The sequence below is a fragment of the Schistocerca cancellata genome, chromosome 4 (genome assembly GCF_023864275.1).
Source record: "Schistocerca cancellata isolate TAMUIC-IGC-003103 chromosome 4, iqSchCanc2.1, whole genome shotgun sequence".
Lineage (NCBI taxonomy): Eukaryota > Metazoa > Arthropoda > Insecta > Orthoptera > Acrididae > Schistocerca > Schistocerca cancellata.
The window spans coordinates 301,144,331-301,153,947 of record NC_064629.1 but is presented as its reverse complement, the minus strand read 5'-3'; the positions used below and the strand labels follow the sequence as shown (position 1 = coordinate 301,153,947).

Here is a 9,617-nt window from a genome sequence, read left to right as displayed (position 1 = left end):
TTCTGTTTGCTCTCGTCCACCTATATGCATGAGGCTGAGTGCATATATCTGCTTGGGTGCTGCAGAATGGCCTACGTCGCTCTTGTGAAATCATAACTGGACTCTGCATGTCGCCTCACCAGGCAATTGAAATCATGCTCACTGGCCGCCACCGGTGTAGTGCAATCTTTGTGCATTATCTGTAAGTGCGTTTAGAAAGGAATTTCAAGTACACCCCATCGTCAGATTCATGTGGATTATGTTCCACAGCAATGCATCGTTCCCATAATTTTTTTCGAAAGCGGTGTTGTGAACATGTCTCACATTATACTAAATCCAATGAACGACAGACCATAAAAGATTCCGACGGGTATAGCTATGTAGGCATCAGCAGTCAAATGGTTCAAATGGCTCTGAGCACTATGGGACTCAACTGCTGTGGTCATAAGTCCCCTAGAACTTAGAACTACTTAAACCTAACTAACCTAAGGACGCCACACACATCCATGCCCGAGGCAGGATTCGAACCTGCGACCGTAGTGGTCGTGCGGTTCCAGACTGTAGCGCCTTTAACCGCTCGGCCACTCAGGCCGGCTCAGCAGTCAGGATCATCAAAGAGTAGCTCTGACTAAGACAATGTTTTTCCTACATGAGCCTGATTTTACTTAGCTGAGGACCACTTCCAGTCAGTGCCAGCACATCCAGAACGTTTGAAAGCACACCGTTGTTGACCGTTCAGTTCTTCATCTGTGACGAATAGTCAGGTATTTCGCTATTGCTTCAGAGGGGGGATAGTCTTCCGAGAAATACGTTTAACAGCCCCAGGAAGCGTCCTGTTCTTGAGTCTTTTGTCCATCTGTGACCAGAAGCCTCTCGTTCGACTCTGAGGTATACAGCCATTCTACATGTTTCCCATCTTTATTTGGTTGACAGAACATCAATTGTGATGTGTTGTTTCCATCGAGATGGTGAAACGCCAGTGGAAGGGTCTATTGCTGGTTCTCTAGACATGAGAAACTCAATATGATTATGAGTATTATAACCTTAGTTGACTTTGTAAAGCACAAAGATGATTTGGAATCTGTTCTATCATTGACATTGGTATCCGTTAAGAAAATACGAGTGGAACTACCATTTTCGTTTATTTTCGAGTTTTCTTGTAAAAGCCTCCACAGGCGAGATAAGTTCCTAGTTACTCAATGGTTTGCAGCACGTCCCACTCTAAAATTTCTGCTCTCTAAAGATGTAATTTCCACTGTTGTCTTCAGAATTATACTTTGCACGCGATCGGTAGCATATTGCTATGTGGTTGATATTGAGAACAGTCGTGTAAATGGTATGATATTCCGGCAAATCACTTGAAAATACACGAAATTTAGGAAATTTTCGTATGTTACTCGATGATTTTAGCCTAAAAGTGTCGCAAATATAACTGGCTTTTGGCGTGCAAAGTCGGATATTGCAGTTGATACCCATTTCGAGATCGGTAAATTAATTCACGACTATCGAAGTACTTCTCATCAACAGAGCACAGAAATTAAATAATCTTGTAATCCGCTAATCTAGAGATGGTGTCAACTCGTTGCAGAAACTGCACCAGCAAGCAGGCTCGGCCGGAAACGGTGCTGTTAGATGCCGCCTTCGTGTCTTTATACACCAGTTCAAAGTGCTGCTCCTGTCCGCCGAGGGCGGCGAGGGTGCCTGATACCTGAGCACGCAGCAGGCTAACGCATGCAGGAGCAGTTGACTCATGATCACTGGCCTTAGTGGGTGACCTACTTACCGCGATGGGGATATATAGCGTCGTGACTATATACGGCGCATGTACTTCTGTTTTTAGGATGTGTGTGTCTTCGTGGTACATGTAGGAGGGCCTGCAGGTCGATAGCTGTATGCAGAAGTGATGGCTTTGTATGATGCAGCATATGAATTTTGTTTATTACAGTGACATAGCGATATGGCATCGTGGAAGAATCGTTTGTGTTATATATCGTAGCTGGAGATCGGTTTCACGCCGAAAAATTCAAGCTTTACTCGACAGTAGCAGAGTAATTGACTAAATATCTTTGGCAATAGTTTCTGTTTTATAGGATCTGTACACTAATTTTGCACGATTTAACTGTCATTGCAATATGATTGCTGTATGTATCTGTAGAAAGTGTCGGACAGTCCTCCCACACCAGCAACAGCATTTTAATGGGTAATTTCAGTAAGAACCAATCAGGCTCCTCCATTCACAGGAAATCAGAGAGTTACGAAACATTCTTAGTGTGGTAGCATATAAGTTTTGACAGACTGGTTCGAACAGCGGCAGAACAGGGCATCCACGGAAAGTTCCATGATGTCAGAGAGTCATGTGACACCTTCTTTGCTCGTGTATTCAGAGACAAAATCAAGCAATCCATCTGTCTCTGGTTCGGACACGTGAGATACTGTCCCCCACCCACCAATGTGATTGTGGCCTTACAGCATCTCCAGAGCAGCAGTTGTAAGGCATCAAAAATTCACCGAAAACTCCAGCCACTTTTCTCGTCTGTAGGACAGTGCTTCGAATTCTAGGAGAATCTTTTAAACATCTCATCTGCTGTGTGTCTGTGGTTTTTTCGTGATCTGTTGTCGGTTTCGATATATATCACGAAGATTTAGATTGTAATTGTTCTGATTTTTCTGTTGTGCTTAGAAACGAGTGTGGGTTTCCCATTGTAGAACTGTGCTTCGAAAAGTGAGGAAAATAAAAAATACGTGACTTATCCCTGACTCCAGCAGCAACTATAAACTAGACCCACTCAGTGTTTAAGAAAAGTGATGAACACCACTGTAGCAAGCATATGTGGAGTCCGATTTTTGTTTTTAACATCACTGCAGATCTTGTTTCTCCACGATTTCTATGAGTGCACCAATTTAGGGGTTGTTTCAGCTACTGTTTTAAAAAAATGGTTCAAATGGCTCTGAGCACTATGGGACTTAACTGCTACGGTCATCAGTCCCCTAGAACTTAGAACTACTTAAACCTAACTAACCTAAGGACAGCACACAACACCCAGCCATCACGAGGCAGAGAAAATCCCTGACCCCGCCGGGAATCGAACCCGGGAACTCGGGCGTGGGAAGCGAGAACGCTACCGCAGCTACTGTTTTAAACTGAGTCTTTTTCCTGCCAATTCACAAGTCGAGCAGAAAGATTTTTTTTGACTTGTACATGAAGGAAGTGTCCTATGTAGAGTTACTGTTTATTTTGAGTTCATCTGCTACTAATTTCGAGTGGAATTGTGAATTTTGCCTGACACAATAGCATCAATTGTGTGACATCGCCAACTTTTAGTCATATTGCAAATTTAGTCACACAGTGTACAGCAATATGCTTATAGATATGTAATTAGTATCCATCTTTACTTCAGCTTCCTACCAAAAATAAATAAAGTAAACTGACCTAACAATCCTCTCTGGCAGCTGGCCAGAGACTTACCATTTCGCACCATTTCCTGGGAAGGGGTTGTGGTGGGGGAATGGTGACATCACAGGGGCAGGAGGGGGATGGTGGAGGCCTAGAACGCCCTCTGGTGAGCATAGTACGAACTATTTCTGTGAGTCCATCCTACACATTGAGGTAAACACACACTTATCTCCGTGATAGGTTACTGGAGGTAGCCCAATAAATAAAGAAAGAAATTAAATACCCTACCTTTCTCTCCACGGCAACGGCCTTGCCACAGTGGCTACACCGGTTCCCGTGAGATCACCGAAGTTAAGTGCTGTTGGGCATGGCCGGCACTTGGATAGGTGACCATCCAGGCTGCCATGTGCTGTTGCCATTTTTCGGCTGCACTCAGCGTCGTGATGCCAAATGAGGAGCTACTCGACCGAGTAGTAGCAGCTTCAGTCAAGAATATCATCATAATGACCAGGAGAGCAGTGTGCTGACCCCACGCCCCTCCTATCCGCATCCTCCACTGAGGATGACATGGCCGTCGGATGGTCCCGGTAGGCCCCTCGTGGCCTGGAGATGGAGTGCTTTTCTTTTACCTTTCTCTCTAGCACAGAATTATCGTTTACCACCAAAAATAAATAATGTACAGTAACATAACCTTCCTCTCCACCAGTTGGGCAGGAACTGACCGTTTTCTAAGGGTGATACCATAGGAGGGATGGTGGGTGGTGATGTAATAGGAGTGATGGGTATGAGTGGAGGAGTTAGGTTAGTCGATAGGGCAGTTGATCTTTTCCCCCAACAATTTCCAGCCATTTCCATCGGGTGGAGTGTGTGTGACGTTATATGGGAGTGGAGAAAACTCAGCCTCCATTTTGAATAAATTATCTGCCCCAGAAATGACTTTGTCCCACTACTCTAGACTATTGTACTAATGAGTCAAAGTCTGATTCAATCAAGTCATTGCCAGTACCTGCATGTAACAATCTGAAGTAATGTGAAATGGAACAACTGTAGACTAGTGGTGTAGGTTAAGGATGACCTTGACATTCATTTCAAGATCATTGGTATCAGGTTACAGCTGAGCAATTGTTCTTGTTTTCTTTAAAATCCTCTTCCTTTACCCTCCCCTCCTTCCCATTCCTCCCTGTCCTCTCCCCAAGTTTGCTCTCGTCTAACAGCATTATGCAAAAATGTTGACAAAATCATGCATTGTTGTTCTCTGGCAATTGCTGGGGGCTCCCTGCTCTTGTGCAATTTGTTCTCAGCTACTAGGGATCAAACTCCACCTTCCCTGCCATTTTTATCATAAAAATACAATTGCCTGAGCCACGTCTCGTGAGGTCTGTACATCATAGTTTAAGTATTACCATGAAGTGCCATCAGTGTGAACCAGTCATTGCCTCTGACCAAAAAAAAAAGGCATAACGTGACTTTCAGATTTGGAAGTAAGTATATGCCAATTAATTAATAATAATAATAATATTGTGGTTATTTATTAATGTATTCTTTTATATATACGTATTGTTATTTATTTTTTCCAGCAGTGCAATGCACCACTGATCCAGCACTAGCTGAAACACATACCCAAGACATACAGGTGTTCCACTTCCTATAGTCTGCTCCACTATAGCACCAGCAGAAGCTCACAAGCAGTCTTCATGATTTATCAGACCTGCCTACCAACTAATCAACTCCACCACAGCAGCCACCACCAGAATTTCCTCAGCTCACTGAGTTTCAGTTAAGTACCAGCATAAAACTCTTATTCACCAACACATAATTTAACTGCAAAGGGCACTTTCTGTGCAGTACGATGTACTACACAGAGAAGAAGATGACAAAAGAGGATGATCCATTCCACACACCAGTTGACATCAAGACGTTTTAGGGAGAGGGTTTCAGTTGATGATATATATGTATGGAAGCTGTGCTTGAAATAACTTTAGGAGGTACACGCATCTACATAACATACTTGACTGTTCTTAATTTGTACAGTCAGTACAGTGTGTTAATCATCACTACAGAACGACTGAGGTGCACATTATGACTTCATGAACTATTTGCTCAAGAATAGTACAAATATGAAGCAATTAGAACAGTGCAGAAACACTTTTATTCACCCAGTGCCAAAGTGCACAAGTGTAGAACCTACAGTCATTAAGTCTGCAGAAGCAGAATTCACTTACGATATGCCAATCTATGTTTTGTGTCAATATATTTGACAGCTATACAGGCCTAATTTAAAGTTTATTGAAGACATTTGTTCACAATATATTGCAGAACACAAGAGAAGTAAAAGAAAGTTCTGATAATGTATATATGTATAAAGAAATAGAACTAAGCATATTATGCCCAAAATTGTTCTTATTTCCCCCATCCCCATCCTAGCAATGAAATCTTCTCAAGCTTGCTGTTGAGCAGCTGCAAGAGCCTACCCATTTGATCTCTACACTGAAGAGATTAGGTTCTTTCGTAAATAATAACATTGATGTAACACAATAACGAACAGTTTATTAACAATATTTTCATGAATAATTTTGAACAGTTTTTCTAGTGTAATTTAAAGATTGACTCATATACATAAATACAATAGTGAAATTACACCTTTTTTTGGTAACAGTGGTTTTCAAAGGTTTCTCAAAATATTTTTGTATGACTACTACATATGTTATATATATGACTACTACATATGTTATATTTTAAATTAATGCCACCAAGTGTAGAGGTACGAATACTAGTAAAGAAAGAATCTATATATACAGCCGGCTGGAGTGGCCGAGCGGTTCTAGGCGCTACAGTCTGGAACCGCGCGACCGCTACAGTCGCAGGTTCGAATCCCGCGTCGGGCATGGATGTGTGTGCTGTCCTTAGGTTGGTTAGGTTAGTTCTAAGTTCTAGGGGACTAATGACATCAGATGTTGAGTCCCATAGTGCTCAGAGCAATTTTTTCTATATACACTACGTTTCCTATTGAATAATTACCATCTGACTGTTTCCTTCATACAGTTCAAATTTCTTTCCATACTGTAATACATTAGTTACAGTGCATGGAAAATGGGGACTAGCAGCAGCAGGTGAAGAAAAACACACACACATACACTCCTGGAAATTGAAATAAGAACACCGTGAATTCATTGTCCCAGGAAGGGGAAACTTTATTGACACATTCCAGGGGTCAGATACATCACATGATCACACTGACAGAACCACAGGCACATAGACACAGGCAACAGAGCATGCACAATGTCGGCACTAGTACAGTGTATATCCACCTTTCGCAGCAATGCAGGCTGCTGTTCTCCCATGGAGACGATCGTAGAGATGCTGGATGTAGTCCTGTGGCACGGCTTGCCATGCCATTTCCACCTGGCGCCTCAGTTGGACCAGCGTTCGTGCTGGACGTGCAGACCGCGTGAGACGACGCTTCATCCAGTCCCAAACATGCTCAATGGGGGACAGATCCGGACATCTTGCTGGCCAGGGTAGTTGACTTACACCTTCTAGAGCACGTTGGGTGGCACGGGATACATGCGGACGTGCATTGTCCTGTTGGAACAGCAAGTTCCCTTGCCTGTCTAGGAATGGTAGAACGATGGGTTCGATGACGGTTTGGATGTACCGTGCACTATTCAGTGTCCCCTCGACGATCACCAGTGGTGTACGGCCAGTGTAGGAGATCGCTCCCCACACCATGATGCCGGGTGTTGGCCCTGTGTGCCTCGGTCGTATGCAGTCCTGATTGTGGCGCTCACCTGCACGGCGCCAAACACGCATACGACCATCATTGGCACCAAGGCAGAAGCGACTCTCATCGCTGAAGACGACACGTCTCCATTCGTCCCTCCACTCACGCCTGTCGCGACACCACTGGAGGCGGGCTGCACGATGTTGGGGCGTGAGCGGAAGACGGCCTAACGGTGTGCGGGACCGTAGCCCAGCTTCATGGAGACGGTTGCGAATGGTCCTCGCCGATACCCCAGGAGCAACAGTGTCCCTAATTTGCTGGGAAGTGGCGGTGCGGTCCCCTACGGCACTGCGTAGGATCCTACGGTCTTGGCGTGCATCCGTGCGTCGCTGCGGTCCGGTCCCAAGTCGACGGGCACGTGCACCTTCCGCCGACCACTGGCGACAACATCGATGTACTGTGGAGACCTCACGCCCCACGTGTTGAGCAATTCGGCGGTACGTCCACCCGGCCTCCCGCATGCCCACTATACGCCCTCGCTCAAAGTCCGTCAACTGCACATACGGTTCACGTCCACGCTGTCGCGGCATGCTACCAGTGTTAAAGACTTCGATGGAGCTCCGTATGCCACGGCAAACTGGCTGACACTGACGGCGGCGGTGCACAAATGCTGCGCAGCTGGCGCCATTCGACGGCCAACACCGCGCTTCCTGGTGTGTCCGCTGTGCCGTGCGTGTGATCATTGCTTGTACAGCCCTCTCGCAGTGTCCGGAGCAAGTATGGTGGGTCTGACACACCGGTGTCAATGTGTTCTTTTTTCCATTTCCAGGAGTGTATATACACAAATTTTCAATACACACACACACACACACACACACACATGTAGTTAGCAGTCAACTTTGAAATGTATACAGTACATACAATATACACACACATAGTGTAGAATCAATCACATGTGGCCATACCCACATTTATTTTCAAATAAATAATCACCACAAATTCAATCACTCAAGTGAATAGTATGAGAATGGAGCGTCCCAATCATATCCTCACAGATGAACTAGTGGTCATATTGAAGTGACAGGATGAATTCTAGCTACACTGTCGTATGTACCTCATGGCCTCATCATCGAAATCTATTTCGCACACCATATGCCGAGTGCCGCCAGTGCCTTTGAGACGACACCTCTTGTAATCTTGTGAGCGACTTAAGAGCTGCAAGATGCACACACCTATCACTGCTTTGGGTGGCACCTGCATGTGCACAGTTTGCATGCATTTTAAGTCTGAGCAGGATCAACGCCACAGTCTGCAAAGCATTCAGTTTGTGTTTCAGCTGGCTGATAACCTTCTTGTTTTGAGGTGTTACGCCATAAGGATTATTGGCCACGTATCCTGACATGTTGAATGTGTCAGGACTGTACCTAATTAATTAACATGAATCACAGCCTTTCAGTTCCCGGGTTCGATTCCCGGCGGGGTCAGGGATTTTCTCTGCCTCGTGATGGCTGGGTGTTGTGTGCTGTCCTTAGGTTAGTTAGGTTTAAGTAGTTCTAAGTTCTAGGGGACTTATGACCACAGCAGTTGAGTCCCATAGTGCTCAGAGCCATTTTGAACAGCCTTTCACCCAGTCGATGAAACTGTGTGTGTCCATACAAAGTAACTCTGGATGAGCGAAGTTTGGCTCTGCAAACCATAGCGAAATCAGTACATGTGGAGTTTGGATAGGTCCAGAATACACATACTAACACAGGAAAGCTTTGTGAACTATACTGAACACTTAGCCTTCTGTACAACAACTAGTCCTTCATTGAAGATAGAGGGGCACTAAAAATCTTCTCTGGCAATGGAATGTCTTGCACTCCTCCCAGCAGTGGACGAAATAAATTTTGTGCCAATTTCCAACGTTTTTTGCCGATAGTAAAATGATTCATTAATTTTAAGGAATTATTTTGAAAATCACACACGGCAAGAGCACTCTTTTTAGTAGTTACATTACTAATCGTTCAACCAACATGACAGCTTTTACGCATCATTAAAATCAGTAGGAATGCCATGATTGCCTCCATGATATATCCTTCACCAGAATCCGCAGCCACATATTGGACCTTTTTCTCCAGTTTGGCGATTACCTTTTCAGATAGCCGCAGGAAACCTCCAGTCTGTAGAGATTGTTGTATAGTATGCTCACAGAGGTTTCTTTTTTTTTTTTTTTTTTGCATCCAAGTGTATGAACTCAAGTGGTCACATGGCCTGTGCTCCTCATCATTCATTCGTAACGCATACCTATGCAGTCAATGGCAAAGTGCCCCACAATTCCCACATTTGAGAAAGAGCAACATCTCAACATCAGTCAGCAGTTAAGATGCTGACACATGCCCTTTTTAACACTGTGTTCTCTGAAAGCCCTAGGTCGGTGTAACAGATGATATGATCCAGAATGTACACTTTGGAATGTCTCAGAAATGTCTGCGATCAGGAGGGTACATTATTGTTAATGTATAATCTATCGTATTTCCAAAA

At 44.3% G+C, this 9,617-nt stretch overlaps 1 non-coding gene and 1 pseudogene across 1 annotated transcript; one reads left to right on the top strand and one right to left on the bottom strand.

Moving 5' to 3' along the window:
- Positions 1-486: 486 nt before the first annotated feature.
- Positions 487-570, bottom strand: Trnas-gga (transfer RNA serine (anticodon GGA)). Its single transcript is given in 2 exon segments — positions 487-521; positions 531-570. It is a non-coding gene; the product is annotated as a tRNA-Ser (tRNA).
- Positions 571-3,673: 3,103 nt separating this feature from the next.
- On the top strand, positions 3,674-3,791 carry LOC126185855 (5S ribosomal RNA; annotated as a pseudogene).
- Positions 3,792-9,617: the final 5,826 nt, after the last annotated feature.